The sequence below is a fragment of the Scyliorhinus torazame genome, chromosome 15, assembly GCF_047496885.1.
Source record: "Scyliorhinus torazame isolate Kashiwa2021f chromosome 15, sScyTor2.1, whole genome shotgun sequence".
Taxonomy (NCBI): Eukaryota; Metazoa; Chordata; class Chondrichthyes; order Carcharhiniformes; family Scyliorhinidae; genus Scyliorhinus; species Scyliorhinus torazame.
The window spans coordinates 103,166,582-103,182,478 of record NC_092721.1 but is presented as its reverse complement, the minus strand read 5'-3'; the positions used below and the strand labels follow the sequence as shown (position 1 = coordinate 103,182,478).

General features: G+C 52.9%; 1 protein-coding gene across 16 annotated transcripts in view; it reads right to left on the bottom strand.

Moving 5' to 3' along the window:
• The window catches only part of sytl2a (synaptotagmin-like 2a), a 218,047-nt gene that overhangs the window by 188,906 nt on the left and 13,244 nt on the right, over window positions 1-15,897 (bottom strand). For 13 of the 16 annotated variants that reach the window (XM_072476500.1, XM_072476506.1, XM_072476504.1 and 10 more), the window contains exon 1: window positions 230-357. The exons of 1 other annotated variant lie outside the window; for it this stretch is intronic. The gene's annotated coding sequence lies outside the window, so the exon portion shown is untranslated. Of the gene's footprint in view, window positions 1-141; window positions 202-229; window positions 358-15,897 lie in introns of those variants that run through there. 2 more of the 16 variants (XM_072476501.1, XM_072476503.1) reach the window with 2 other exon arrangements.

Genomic DNA, 15,897 nt, shown 5'->3' with positions numbered 1-15,897 from the left:
CAAGTTAGTCAAAAGCTAATTTTCACATGTTGTTGCTCCCGTCACTGTTAATCCGTAAACCCATATGCGTACTAACCTGCCGCGAGTATTACCCATCCAACATTAACACTTTTCATGATCAAACAAGCACACTTGACTCACCAATACAAACTTCGTCCAAAGAAAAACATCACAAGTCACAGATAACACATCAGAAACGTTTAAGCTGGTGCCTGCGCTAAACATTTACCTTCTCAAAGCCAGCGAGCAACAAGAAACCCTCCGTGAACTTGTCAAGAGGATGTTGAAGCAAAAACAAATCTAAGTGCATTCAGCAAGGGCTAACCAATCTGCAGTCTCCACCCTACAGACTAATTAACACACCGCATTCCTATGACACTCACACCCAACTAGGCACGGTCGCATGCAATAACTGAAATGGATTCTGACCTGGATTCTCCACCTAATGCCTGATCCCCAAACAAACTCAGGTAAATAAACAGTTCGGAGATGATGAAACAGCATTTACATAGCGGACTGGTAATGGCTCTTCCCCGCGGAAAACATCCCATTAGTATTTCAGTTTATTCCCCACAACTTGTTTCACATCGATTATCGAAACTGACGATTATTTGGTTCGAATCTTTCTTCCCCGATGAGTTGTAACGGATCAATTCGGCGAGTTACAGTCAAACGTTGAATCTCGAAGGCCTGTTGTTGTATTCCTCCAAATGTTTTCATGATTGTTAAAATACAAGAGCTCTCAACTTCCACTTTTAGGATTGCCTGCATCAAGCACTCCCTAGCTCGTTTTACCAGCAAGTGTCAATCCCCACTTCATTCTGCTCCAATAGTCTGCATCTTGAATACACCTTTACTGTAAACAAAAGTCCAAAGCTTTTCACAGATAAATGTAAAGGAAACCACAGACAAAGACCCCCAAACTGAATTTCTTCCCTTTTTTTTTACAATAGGGAGGGATACAAGATCAGTCAGAGCCTTTGCCAATGCCCCATGTAACCTTCAGGTGTGTAACCCTTCTATTTTCCCTAGTAGGATCTCTCTCCATTGCTGTGGGCCTCACCATTTGACACAATCCAGATTAGCAACAGGATATGGCTTCAAACCTTGACCATGACCGGTTTGATATGCAAACACTGCACCACAGGAATTGGGCTACGTCCAAGAAGCAGGAGGACCTTCAGATGAGGTGGCGCAATTACACAGCCAGCTGGGCGAAGCGGAGGGGCGATTACTGATGTACCGTCAATTACCACAAGATGAGAATGGTGAAACAATCGAGGCTTTATTGCACAAGATGTTGTGCCTCCTGCAGCTGGAACCAGAATGGGAGCAGCGCAGGAGAGCTTACACTTTTATACGTTCGTGAGGGGTCTCATTAGTAGCGGTGCACAGGAGCGACCGGATGGAGTGGAGCACATCTGGCAGGACCTCCTGCCAGCAGGAGACCAGGAGATTTCTAGACCGAAGGGCCAGCAGGACAGCCTTCCAGTCCGTCCCGTTCTCCCTCTCCACCTGCCCGTTTCCCTGGGGATTGTAGCTGGTCGTCCTGATCGAGGCGATGCCTTTACTGAGCAGGAACTGGCGCAGCTCATCACTCATGAAAGAGGATCCCCGATCGCTGTGGATGTAGGTGGGGAAACCAAACAGAGTGAAAATGCTGTGCAGGGCCTTGATGACCGTGGCAGAAGTCATGTCGGGGCATGGGATGGCGAAAGGGAACCGGGAGTACTCATCAATTACATTGAGGAAGTACACGTTGCGGTCGGTGGAGGGGAGGGGCCCTTTGAAGTCCATGCTGAGGCACTCAAATGGGCGGGAGGCCTTCACCAGGTGCGCTCTATCTGGCCGGTAGAAGTGCGGCTTGCACTCTGCGCAGACTTGGCAGTCTCTGGTTACGGTCCTGACCGCCTCAATGGAGTAGGGCAGGTTGCGGGCATTGACAAAATGGAAGAACCGGGTGACCCCTGGTTGGCAGAGGTCATTGTGGAGTGCCCGGAGTCAGTCCACTTGTGCGCTGGCACATGTACCGCGTGACAGGGCATCTGGGGGCTCATTAAGCTTCCCCGGGCGATACAAGATCTCATAGTTATAGGTGGAGAGCTCGATCCTCCACCTCAAGATCTTGTCATTTTTGATCTTGCCCCGCTGTGTATTGTTAAACATGAAGGCAACCGACCATTGGTCAGTGAGGAGAGTGAATCTCCTGCCGGCCAGGTAATGCCGCCAATGATGCACAGCTTCCACAATGGCTTGGGCCTCCTTTTCGACAGAGGAGTGCCGGATTTCAGAGGCATGGAGGGTGCGGGAAAAGAAAACCACGGGTCTGCTCGCCTGGTTGAGGGTGGCGGCCAGAGCTACGTCTGATGCATCGCTCTCCACCTGAAAGGGGGGGGGTCTCATCGACTGCGTGCATCGTGGCCTTGGCGATGTCCGCCTTGATGCGGTTGAAGGCCTGGCGGGCCTCAGCCGTCAGGAGAAAAACTGTGGACTTGATGAGTGGGCGGGCCTTGTCCGCATAATTAGGGACTCACTGGGCATAATATGAAAAAGAACCCAGGCATCGTTTCAGGGTCTTGGGGCAGTGGGGGAGAGGGAGTTCCAGGAGCGGGCGCATGTGGTCAGGGTCGGGCCCTAGGACTCAATTTTCCACTACGTAGCCAAGGATGGCTAAGCGGTTGGTGCGGAACACGCATTTCTCCTTATTGTAGGTGAGGTTAAGGAGTTTGGCGGTATGGAGGAATTTTTGGAGGTTTGCGTCGTGGTCCTGCTGGTCGTGGCCGCAGATGGTGACATTATCTAGGTACGGGAAGGTGGCCCGCAGCCCATAGTGGTCAACCATTCGGTCCATCTCTCGCTGGAAGACCGAGACCCCATTGGCGATGCCGAAGGGAACTCTAAGGAAATGATAGAGGCGGCCATCTGCTTCGAACGCAGTGTATTGGCGGTCCTCCAGGCAGATGGGGAGCTGGTGGTAGGCGGACTTCAAGTCTACTGTGGAGAAGACTCGATACTGCGCAATCTGATTGACCATGTCAGATATGCGTGGGAGGGGATACGCGTTGAGCTGCGTGTATCGGTTGGTGGTCTTGACTGTAGTCAATGACCATCCTGTGCTTCTCCCCAGTTTTCACTGCCATCACTTGAGCTCTCCAAGGGCTGTTGCTGGCCTCAATGATCCCCTCCCACAGAAGCCGTTGGACCTCCGACCTGATGAAGGTCCTGTCCTGGGCACTGTACCGTCTGCTCCTGGTGGCGAAGGGCTTACAGTCCAGGGTGAGGCTTGCAAAAAGTGAAGGTGGATCGACCTTAAGGGTCATGAGGCCGCAGATGGTGAGGGGGGCAGGGGTCCGCCGAATTTCAAAGTGAGGCTTTGGAGGTGGCATTGAAAATCAAGACCTAGTAACAAGGCCGCGCACAGATGGGGGAGGAGGTAGAGCCTGAAGTTGCTGTACTCTACGCCCTCAACGGTGAGGATCGCGACACATACCCCCAGATTTGCACGGAATGGGATCCGGAGGCCAGGGAGATTTTCTGGGTGACGGGGAGTACCGGAAGAGCAGCGCCTTACCGTAGCAGGGTGGGTGAAACTCTCTGTGCTCCCGGAGTCAAAGAGGCAGGTCGGCTCGTGCCCGTTGATCTTTACCGTCGTCGTAGCGGTCGCGAGGTTGCGGGGCCGAGACTGATCAAGGGTGATGGAGTCGAGCTGCGGAAGATGTTGGGAGGTCCCGGGCTAATCAGCGGTGGCGGAGGTATCAGCGGGCAGCGAACGGCCAGACGAGCAGGGGTCCTGAGGCGTGGTCCAAAATGGCACCGTAGATGGCGGTGCCCACGGGGCGCAAATGGCGGGCGGCATCAAAGATGCCGCATGTGGCCTGTGGTGGAGAAGATGGCGGCGCCCCTGGATCGCACGTGGGGGTGTAATAATGCCGGGCCTGGAAACAGCGGCGACCGACCGGGCCTGGCAAATGGAAACAAAGTGGCCCTTCTTCCCGCACCCGTTGCAGGTTGTGCTCTGCGCCGGGCAGCGCTGCCTGGGGTGTTTGCTCTGGCCACAAAAGTAACATTTGGGCCCCCCGGAGTTGGCTGGCTGCCGCGCGGCGCAGGCATGCGGTGTACTCGAATCGGCAGCTGGTGGGGCCCACTATACCCACGAGGGTGCCGCGCGGTCGGAGGTGGAGGCCTCCAGATTACCGGAGACCACTTCTAGGGAATTAGCAAGTTGCACAGTCCCTGCAAGATCGAGCGTTTCCCCCTTCCAATAGTCGCTGGCGAACGTACGTAGAATTGATGCTCGTGACATAAGCGTTTCTGATTAGTAGTTCGGTGTGATGGACTGCCGAAACTGCCTGGCAGTCACAGTTCTGACCCAGAATCTGTAGAGCCCGCAAGAAATCATCCAGAGTTTCCCCCGGGAGTTGCCGTCTCGTGGCCAGGAGGTGCCTGGCGTACACTTGATACACCGACTTAATGTAGTGTCCCTTTAGTAGCGTCATCGCTTCTGTGTAGATGGGCGCATCCCGGATGAGGAGAAAAAGTTGAGGGTTCACCCGTGAGTAGAGGACTTGGAGCTTCTGTGGGTCCGAGAGTTCTTCAGCGGCTGTCCTGAGGTAGCCTTCGAAGCAGGCTAGCCAGTGGTCGAAGGTGGACGTGGCGTTGGTTGCGTGAGGGCTCAGCTCCAGGCAATCAGGCTTGATTAAGATGTTCAACTTTTAAAATCTTGTGCAATAAATTGATGTACCGTCAATTACCACAAGACAAGAATGGTGAAGTATTGAGGCTTTATTGCACAAGGTGTTGAGCCTCCTGCAGCTGGAACCAGAATGGGATCAGCGCAGGAGAGCATACATTTTTATACGCCGCCTGCTGGGAGGAGCCAGCAGGCTGGGATTTACTGTGGTACCTGTAATACACGGGCAGTGCCGTAATACATGCAATGTGTTACCAGTGGTGTTTACCACAATTACACAGCCAGCAGGGCGAGAAGGGGAGATTACACAGCCAGCTGGGCGAAGAGGAGGGGCGATTACACAGCCAGCTGGGCGAAGAGGAGGGGCGATTACACAGCCAGCTGGGTGAAGAGGAGGGGCGATTACACAGCCAGCTGGGCGAAGAGGAGGGGCGTTTACACAGCAAGCTGGGTGAAGAGGAGGGGGGATTACACAGCCATTTTGGCGAGGAGGGGAGATTACACAGCCACCGGGCGAGGAGGGGAGATTACACAACCAGCTGGGAGAGGAGGAGGGACGATTACACAATCAGCAAGGCAAGGAGGGGCGATTACACATCCAGCTTGGGGAGGAGGGGCGATTACACAGCCAGCTGGGAGAGGAGGAGGGGCGATTACACAGCCAGCTGGGCGAGGAGGAGGGGTGATCACACAGCCAGTTGGGCGAGGAGGAGGGGTGATTACACAGCCAGCTTGGGGAGGAGGGGCGATTACACAGCCAGCTGGGCGAGGAGGGGGGGTGATTATACAGTCAGCAGGCGAGGAGGGGAGATTACACAGCCAGCTGGGCGAGGAGGAGGGGCGATTACACAGACAGCTGGGCGAAAAGGAGGGACAATTACACAGCCAGCTTGGGGAGGAGGGGCGATTACACAGCCAGCTGGGCGAAGAGAAGGGGCAATTATACAATCAGCTGGGGGAGGAGGAGGGACGATTACCCAGCCATCTGGGCAAGGAGGGGCAATTACACAGCCAGTGGGGAGAGGAGGGGCGATTACACAGCCAGATAGGTGAGGAGGAGGGCTGATTACACAGCCAGCTGATCAAAGAGGAGGGGCAATTACACAGCCAGCAGGGGGAGGAGGTGCGATTACACAGCCAGCAGGTGGAGGAGGAGGGGCAATGACACAGCCAGTTGGGCGAGGAGATGGGGCGAATATAGCCAGGTGGGCGAAGAGGAGGGGCGATTACACAGCCAGCAGGGCGAGGAGGAGGGGCGATTACACAACCAGCAGGGCGAGGAGGGGCAATTACACAGCCAGCTGGGCGAGGAGGAGGGGCGAATACAGCCAGCTGGGCGAAGAGGAGGGGCGATTACACAACCAGCAGGGCGAGGAGGAGAGGCGACTATACAATCAGCTGGGGGAGGGGGGGCGATTACACAGCCAGCGGGGCGAGGAGGAGGACCGATTACACAGCCAGCAGGGCGAGGAGGAGGGGCGATTACACAGCAAGCTGGGCGAAGAGGAGGGGCGATTACACAGCCAGCAGGGCGAGGAGAGGCAATTACACAGCCAGTTGGGCGAAGAGGAGGGGCAAATACACAGCCAGCTGTGCGAAGAGGAGGGGCGATTACACAGCCAGCAGGGGGAGGAGGTGCGAATACACAGCCAGCTGGGGGAGGAGGGGCAATTACACAGTCAGATGGGGGAGGAGGGGCGATTACACAGTCATCTGGGGGAGGAGAGGCGATTACACAATCAGCTGGGGGAGGAGATGCGATTACACAGCCAGCTGGGGGAGGAGAGGCGATTACCTGGGCGGCTCAGTAGCACAATGGTTAGCACTGTTGCTACACAGCGCCAGGGTCCTGTCATGATATTCAGATAAACATCATGGTGCAAACATACATACACACTGATGGACAGATCAACGGACCAATCAATACACACACAACATCACAGCCAATCACAGGCAAGAGTATACACACTATAAAACGGGGAACACACTTCCCGCTCATTCCAGCAGGAGACAGCTCAGGGCACAGAGCTCACAGCAAGCCACTCAGACATCCACCATGTGCTGAGTGCTTCTCCAAGATCGTGTTAGGGCTAGGTCCACAGGTTAGAGGGTAATGAACGAACCACAGTCACCAGTTTACAGATGTTGTTATTGTTAGTAATAAAACTGGTTGGGAGGAGGGGGGGTGGAAGATCTCAAACTGAGATCTCGCCACTGCAAATCCCATTATTGTCCTCTCACAAGTTAGCAGCCATAACGGTATTTACAGGATTTGCACGCACGTCGAACTGGACTGAAAAATCGCTCCCATTGTGTTTCTTCACTCCTGCTGCCAGACCTACTGAGTATTTCCAGCATTTTCTGGTTATATTTCAGATTTCCAGTATTTTGTTTTAATGTTAAAAAGAAAACACTATATTTATTGTTATTAAGATCAATAAAATAGCATTATTGAATGTCACAATGTATCACATTTATTCTTTCATTATTAGAGAAAGTAAGGCTTGAGGATCCCACAGACATAATTAGCACCTCCACAACATTGTGGGTTCTGGTATCTCGAAAGCTACATGGATAGCAATGTGGAATAATATTTACTCAAATGAGTAATACCTGCAAAGTAGAATTTAATACCAAAGAGAAAATGCTGGAAAATCTCAACAGGTCTACAGCATCTGTAGGGAGAGAAAAGAGCTAATGTTTTGAGCTCAGATGACCCTTTGTCAAAGTAGAATCTAATGATTTGTGAATTAAATAAATAAAAGTTCACAATGACATAATGAGTGAATCCATCATATCGGGTTGTGTGTGGGCGGGTAAAACCCCGAGTGTAAAGAAGGCACTCCTGGAACGGGGTGGCGGAGAGGGGGGCTTGGCTCTCCCGAGCTTTATTAACTATTACTGGGCGGCCAACTTATCGATGGTCAGGAAGTGGGGGAGATGTCGGTTTGGGAGAGAGTGGAAGCGGCATCCTGCAAGGGTACGGGTTTGGAGGCTTTACTAACGGCGCCTCTGCCGTTCTCGCCGGCTCGGTACTCTACAAGCCCTGTAGTGGTGGAGGCCCTGAGGGTGTTGGGATTGCAGCACATGAGATTGGAGGGGACGTCAGTGTGGTCACCGATTTGTGACAACCACCGGTTTGCCCCGGGGGGGGCTGGATGGGGGCTTTAAGAGATGGCAGCGGGCAGGGATTGAGAGATTTGAGCATCTCTTCATTCAGGAGGGTTTCCCGAGCCTGGAGGCCTTAGAGGAGGAGTTTGAGTTGCCGGTTGGGAACGGGTTTCGGTACCTACAGGTGACGGATCTTTGTACGGAGGCAGGTTCGAAGCTTTCCTCGCCTCCCCCTGAGGGGACTTCAGGCCAAGGTATTGTCAAAAACAGGGGTTGGAGAGGGGAGGGTTTCGGAGATATACAAGGAGTTGATGGAGTGGGCAGGGGCCCCTATCAGAGAGGTGAAGAGGAAGTGGGAAGAGGAGCTGGGAAGAGAGCTGGAAATTGAACTGTGGGAAAAAGCCTTGAAGAGAGTCGATTCATTCTCGTCATGTGCCAGACTTAGCTTGATCCAGTTCAAGGTGGTCCACAGGCCCACATGACGGTAGCCCAGATGAGCAGGTTCTTTGAGGAGGTGGAGGACAGATGTGGGCGGTGTGGGGCTAGCCTGGCTAACCATGTACATATGTTCTGGGCATGTCCGAAATTGAGGGGATTCTTTCTGGCAGGGATTTGCGGGCGTTATGTCAGAAGTCCTGGAGGGGAGGGTAACTCCAAGTCCAGAACTGGCAATATTTGGGGTATCGGAAGATCCAGGGGCCAAGAGAGTGAAACGAGATGAAGGAGGGTTAAAGAGAGTGAAACGAGATGAAGGAGGGTGAAAGAGAGTGAAACGAGACGAAGGAGGGTGAAAGAGAGTGAAACGAGATGAAGGAGGGTGAAAGAGAGTGTCCTGACCTTCTCCTCCCTAGTGGCCCAGAGACAGATTTTGCTGGGATGGAGGGACTCTGAGCCCCCGAAGGCAGGAGTGTGGGTCAGCGACATGGCCGGGTTTCTCAGCCTGGAAAAATTGAAGTCCGCCTTGAGAGGATCAACTCAGGGGTTCGCCTGGAGATGGCAACCGTTCATCCATGTCTTCAAGGAAAATTGAACGTCAGCAGTAAGAGGGGAGGGGAAGGGAGGGGGGGGGGGGGAGGAAAACAGGAGGCATGGCAATGTTAGATAAGGACAGGGAACTTAGTATACGGGTAATTAAGGAATAGGGTGGGGGTAGTCGGGGACGTTGTTTTCTGTTTTTTGTTCACTTAGGTGTTTTGCATGTGTCGGCCCGCGTGGTTGTTTAAGAAATGTTAATGTGATAAACTGTGAAAATTACAAATGCTTCAATAAAATATTTTCTAAAACAAAATTAAAAATGAGTGAATCCATCACAGGAATGGTCTTTCATACCCGAAACATTGTTGGTTCCATCCCATCATATAATGCCTATTCCCCAATTAGCTGCTCCAATGCTCTTTGCTAATACCGAAGCTAATACTGGTTAACCAGTGCTTGAAGGCAGGATGCAGGAGCCTGGTTGAGAGGGAAGTGCCTTCGAAAACACCAGCATGAAACCTGGAAGAATTTTACACTCCAATTTCATTTGAAATATCTTGATGCTGACTCTTGCCCAAAGCTGATGGGGATGATTTTGAGGCCGATGGATGAGAGTGGGAAATAGATATAATGCAGGGCTAAGGAAACGTGTTTTGGAAAAATTAGTGACTGGGAGATGGGGGTTGTTGTGCCAATCAAAGTCAGTGGAGGGAGGGAAGCCCTAAGCAGAGGATGGCCAAGGTTGAAGCCAAGGGAAGCACTCTTATGTCACTGACCCTAAAAAGAAACCTTAAAATAACATTGAACAAAACTAGGCAAATTCTGGCCGCAGATTGTACTGTGGATCTGGAAATATGCCAATTTTTTATATGACAAGGCTGCAAACATTGTAGGAACATGGGGCGAGATTCTCCAATCCCGCGGCAGAGTGTCCACGCCGTCGTAAACACCGTCGGGTTTTACAACGGCGTGAACGGGCCACTCCCACATCTAATTCTGGCCCCTACAGGGAGCCAGCACGGCGTTGGTGCGGTCCGTGTCGCTCCAGCTGCAGATCCCGACGCGAACTGGGCTCCGCGGGATCCGCGCATGCGCAGTTGCGCCGGTTAGAACGGCGCTGGCAGGACTTGGCTCCTTTCATACGGCCGCTCGGCCCATCGGGGCCGGAGAATCGGCAGGCCGGCCATGTAGAGCGGCGCCGCGCTAACCACGCCGGAATCGGGGCGGCGTGGCCCGTTCGCGGAGATTCTCCGGCCCGGCGTGGGCCTGGGAGAATCCCGCCCATGATGTTTAGTGACAAACTATCATTTTAACAGCTACGACAAACATTTGTATTGGGCAGGCAGGTTGAATTTGGGGTTGTAATGTTACCTTACCTCAATTTCTGTAGCTAAAACTACAGATTGTTATAAAATGTGAGAAAATTTGATGTCACTGAGCTGTACACCAGAATGGCTCATGTGCAATTTGTAGCCAATGGTTTCTTAGCTGATTTCAACGAGAGTAGCAGTAAGTGAACATGAGTAATAGGAGTTGGAGTAGGCCATTTGGTCTCTCGAGCCTGCTCCGCCACTCAGTGTGATCATAGCTGATCTGATTGTGACCTTTACTCCACTTCCCTGCCTGCCATATCCTTTGATCTTTTGTCAACCAAAATTCTTTTTAAATCAGCCTAGTATGTATTCAGTGAACCAGCCACCACTGTTCACTGGGGAAGAAACTTCCAAACCCTGATGACACTCTGAGAGAAGAAGTTCTTCCTCATCGCGATCTTAAATGGGAGATGCCTTATTTTTAAACTGTGCCTCCTAGTTCTAGATTCTCCTGATGGGAGGAAACATCGGATCTTTCCAAAAGGGAACAAAGTCCCCGAGTGGGCATATTTAGCTGCGTGTTTCCCAGCACTCGCAGTGCCGAGAGACACATGGCTATTCAACGCGACTCGCTTTGAATAAGGGGCCTGAACAGGGAATGCACGGCCTGTGGTAGTCACCACGAGCAGTATTATATGTATTACGGTAAGGCCCGTATATTAGAGGTACATGGGTAAATCCCTGCCTGCTGGCTCCGCCCAGTAGGCGGTGTATAAATGTGTGTGCTCGCCGGTGCTGCAGCCATTCTGGTTCCAGCTACAGAAGGCACAACATCTTTGCTCAATAAAGCCTCGATTATTCCACTACTCTCGTCTTTGTGGTAATTGATAGTGCATCGATTTATTGAGCAAAGATTTTTAAAACGATGGATTTTCGCATCAAGCCTGATCGCCTGCAGCTGAGCCCTCAAGCAGCCAATGCTACATCCACTTTTGACCACTGGCTAGCCTGCTTCGAAAGCTACCTCCGAACATCTGCTGAGGAACCCTCGGACGTGCAGAAGCTCCAAGTCCTTTATTCACGGGTGAGCCCTGACATTTTTCCTCTCATCCGGGATGTGCCCACATACTCCGAAGCGATGGAGCTCCTGGATGGACATTACATTCGGCCAGTCAACCAACTATACGCCAGCCACCTCCTCTCCATGAGACAGCAACTCCCCGGTGAGTCTCTGGACGATTTCTGGCATGCCCTGCATATGCTGGGGAGGAACTGTGACTGCCAGGCAATTTCGGCAGTCCAGCACACAGAATTGTTAATCCGAGACGCCTTCGTTACGGGCATGAGGTCTGCGTACGGCCGCTAGCACCTACTGGAAGGGGGTACACTTGATCTTGCGGGAATTAGGCAGCTCGCAAACTCGTTAGAAGTGGCCTCCCTTGACGCCCAGTCGTAAGCCCCTGACCGCGCGGCACCCTCTTGGGCATCGTGGGCCCCACCAGCTGCCGACTGCAGCTCACCGCAAGCCTGCGCCGCGCGGCATCCAGCCAACCCTGGGGGGCCCAAGTGCTATTTTTGTGGGCAGCACAAACACCCCCGGCAGTGCTGCCCAGCGCGGAACGCGACCTGCAATGGATGTGGAAAGAAGGGACACTTTGTTTCTGTTTGCCAGGCCCGATCGGTCGCCGCTGTTTCCAGGCCCGCGTTCCTGCACCCCCACGTGCGACCCAGGGGTGCCGCCATTTTCCTCCTCGCAAGCCACGTACAGCCCGTGGGCGCCGCCATCTTCTTCTCCGCAGGCCACGTGCGGCCCATGGGCGCCGCCATCTTTGATGCCGTCCACCATGTACGCCCCATGTGCGCCGCCATCTTCAGCATCATTTTGGACGGCGCCTCAGGATCCCTGCTCGTCTGGCCGTTCATCGCCTGCCGTTACCTCCACCACCGCTGACAAGCCCGGGACCTCCCAGCATCTGCCGCGGCTCACCTCGATCACCTTGGATCAGTCCCGGCCCTGCAACCTCGCGACGGCAACAACGACGGTGAAAATCGATGGGCACGAGATGACCTGTCTTTTTGACTCCGGGAACACAGAGAGCTTCATCCACCCAACGACTGTAAGGCGCTGCTCCCTCGCGGTACACCCGTTACCCGAATCCCATTCCATGGAAATCCGGGGGTATTGCATCGCGATCCTCACCGTCCAAGGTGTAGAGTTTTGCAACTTCCGGCTCTAGGTCCTCCCCCACCTCTGCGCTGCCCAGTTAGTCGGCCTGGACTTCCAGTACCACCTCCAAAGCTTAACCTTAAAATTCGGCGGACCCCTACCCCCCTCACCATGTGCGGCCTCACGACCCTTAAGGTCAATCCACCTTCCTTGTTTGTGAACCTCGCCCCGGATTGCAAACCCGTCGCCACCAGGAGCAGACGGTACAGTGCCCAGGTCAGGACCTTCATCAGGTCGGAGGTCCAACGGCTTCTGCGGGAAGGGGTCATTAAGGCCAGCAACAGCCCCTGGAGAGCTCAAGTGGTAGCAGTGAAGACTGGGGAGAAGCACAGGATGGTCATTCACTACAGTCAGATCATCAATCGGTACACGCAGCTCGACACGTACCCCCTCCCACGCATATCTGACATGGTCAGTCAGATTGCGCAGTATCAGGTCTTTTCCACAGTGGACCTGAAGTCCACCTACCACCAGCTCCCCATCTGCCCGGAGGACCGCCAATACACTGCGTTCGAAGAAGATGGCCGCCTCTATCACTTCCTAAGTGTTCTCTTTGGCGTCACTAATGGGGTCTCGATCTTCCAACGTGAGATGGACCGAATGGTTGACCGGTACGGACTGCGGGCCACCTTCCCGTACCTAGATAACGTCACCATCTGCGGCCACGATCAGCAGGACAACAACGCTAACCTCCAAAAAGTCCTCCAGACCGCCAAACTCCTTCACCTCACGTACAATAAGGAGAAATGCGTGTTCCGCACCAACTGCTTAGCCATCCTTGGTTATGTCGTGGAAAATGAAGTTCTAGGGCCTGACCCCGACCGCATGCGCCCCCTCATGGAACTCCCCCTCCCCCACTGCCCCAAGGCCCTGAATTGATGCCTGGGGTTTTTCTCCTACTTTGCCCAGTGGGCCCCTAATTATGCGGACAAGGCCTGCCCACTCATTCAGTCCACAGTTTTTCCCCTGATGGCTGAGGCCCGCCAGGCCTTCAACCACATCAAGGCAGACATCGCCAAGGCCACGATGCACGCAGTCGACGACTCCGACTTTCAGGTCGAGAGCGATGTATCGGACAGTGGACAGGTGGAGAGGGAGAATGGGATAGTCTGGAAGGCCTTCCTGCTGGCTTCGCGGTCTAAAAATCTCCCGGTCTCCCGCTGGCAGAAGGTCCTCCCCGACGCGCTCCACTCCATCCGATCGCTCCTCTGCACCGCGACTAACGAGACCCCTCATGAACGTCTCTTTGCCTTCCCCAGGAAGTCCAACTCTGGGGTCTCGCTCCCAACATTGCTGACAGTTCCCGGAACCGTCCTCCTTCGCAAGCATGTGCGGACCCATAAGTCGGACCCTTTGGTCAAAAGGGTCCACCTCCTACATGCGAACCCGCAGTACGCCTACGTGGCACACCCCGACGGGCGCCAGGACACAGTCTCCCTCCGGGATCTGGCACCCGCTGGATCCCCACCCACGGCCCCAGACCTGACACCGCCACCCCCCCGGTTGCCTCATTCACCACTGCGCCACTCCCCCTCCCCCCAGCGAACCTCACCGCAGCCCCCGCCCCAGGAGGATCCGTCCTCCCATTGGTTCCACTCAGGGGTGACGAAGACAAGGACAACACGCTCCTGGAGTCACAGGTGACCAAGTCGGCGCCCACATCACCACCAGAACTGAGGCGATCGCAGAGGAGGGTCAAGGCCCCCGACAGACTGAACTTGTAATTCTTTTTCCACCACCCCCGCCGGACTCTTTTTTTAACAGAGGGTGAATGTGGCAGTCACCACTAGCAGTATTATAAGTATTACGGTAAGACACGTATATTAGAGGTACATGGGTAAATCCCTGCCTGCTGGCTCCGCCCAGTAGACGGTGTATAAATGTGTGTGCTCGCCGGTGCTGCAGCCATTCTGGTGGCAGCTACAGGAGGCACAACATCTTTGCTCAATAAAGCCTCGATTATTCCACTACTCTCGTCTTTGTGGTAATTGATAGTGCATCACGGCCGAGGCGGCACATAGGCCCAGTTTTTACAATGAAGAGCTCCGCCCGCCGGAACACTGTTTCGTCCTGATCCTCGAGGCCTGGAAAAGAATCCCTGACCTCACCCGCAGCCCAAACGCAACATGGGAGAGTTCCCCGTTCCACCCCTCCCACACCCCTCAACACCTACAATGGGCAATCCCGGCCCGAACGCACGTGCACAAAGAATTCCAGCTTGGCAGTGCCAACCTGGCACCCTGGCAGTGCCCTTGCCAGATGGCAGTGCCACCTGGGCACCATGGCAGTGCCAGGCTGGCACCCATGTGGCACCAGCAGTGCCTTCCCAAAGGGCATGCAGCTGAGGGCCTCCGATCCCCTTGGAGACCCCCATGAGTGCTGTTCCGTCTGGTGCACGTTTGTAGAGCAGTACCAAACGGCGCTTGACCGAGGTTCCCGAGGCAAAGGGATTGAATCACAAAACCTCAGGTACGTCAGGAATCTGCACAACAGAGTAAGGCTTACTGCCTTGCTCTAATATGCGGATTTGCTAAAAAGTGATCCAGCCCATTGTGGGCAGGATTCCCCTTGCAAGATCTCACGAGATTGCATTGAATTTCACGAAATGTTGCGAGCCGGGTAGATCCCAGGAGCAGGGTCTTCCGGCTTTCACCAGCCAAGCTGCGCGCGGCGAGCTGCTTTTCCGGCACAGAGTGGCCAGAGGATCATGCTCATCCCCACAGTATCCATCCTGTCAATACCCCTTAGCATCTTTTGTTTCAATAAGATCATTCTTCAAAACGTTTATATATAGTCCCAACCTGCTCAATCATTCCTCATAAAACAAGCCCTCATCCCACGAATCAGCCTAGTGAACCTGCTCTGAACTGCTTCCAATGCAAGTATGTCCCTCTTTATGTAAGACAACCAAAATTGGTAAATCAATGCGCTGTACAGTTGTGGCAAGACTTTCCTACTTTTATGCTCCATACTCCTTGCAATAAAGCCCAACATTTAATTTGCCTTTCCAATTAATTGGTGTATCTGCATCCTGTCTTTTTGTGATTTATATACAAGGACACCCAGATCCTTTTGTACAGCAGAGGACAAACAGCTCTGATGAACAGTACGGCAGTTAAAAGCAATGCCTCAGAGAAAAGGAGAAAAATAAGACCATTTTTCTATTAGGGCTTTTCATGAACAGTTTTTATGTAAAAAATAATTAAATATGTACTCATTTATATTAAATGCCAAACACCATAACTTCATATTATAATTGTGCATTGTTATCAGCAGATACCCATGTCCCATTTTAAAGAAGTATATATATACTCCACCCCCATGTAATGAAAGCGAAACATTCTCCTTCCGCAATCAGAGACGTAATGAGTTATGGTTGCAATGCAGAATAAACAATCAGATGAAAGTTTCGCTCAGTAATATGAAATCTGTAATTATGCCACTTAATTCTACTTGCCAGTACTTGTAATCCTCATTAATACGAAACTATTCTTCAGAAATATAAGCTTCACTTTTGCTATTTGCAAATTCATGGAAATTCATCAGATTTTTTTAATCCATTCATGGGATGTGGCCATTTC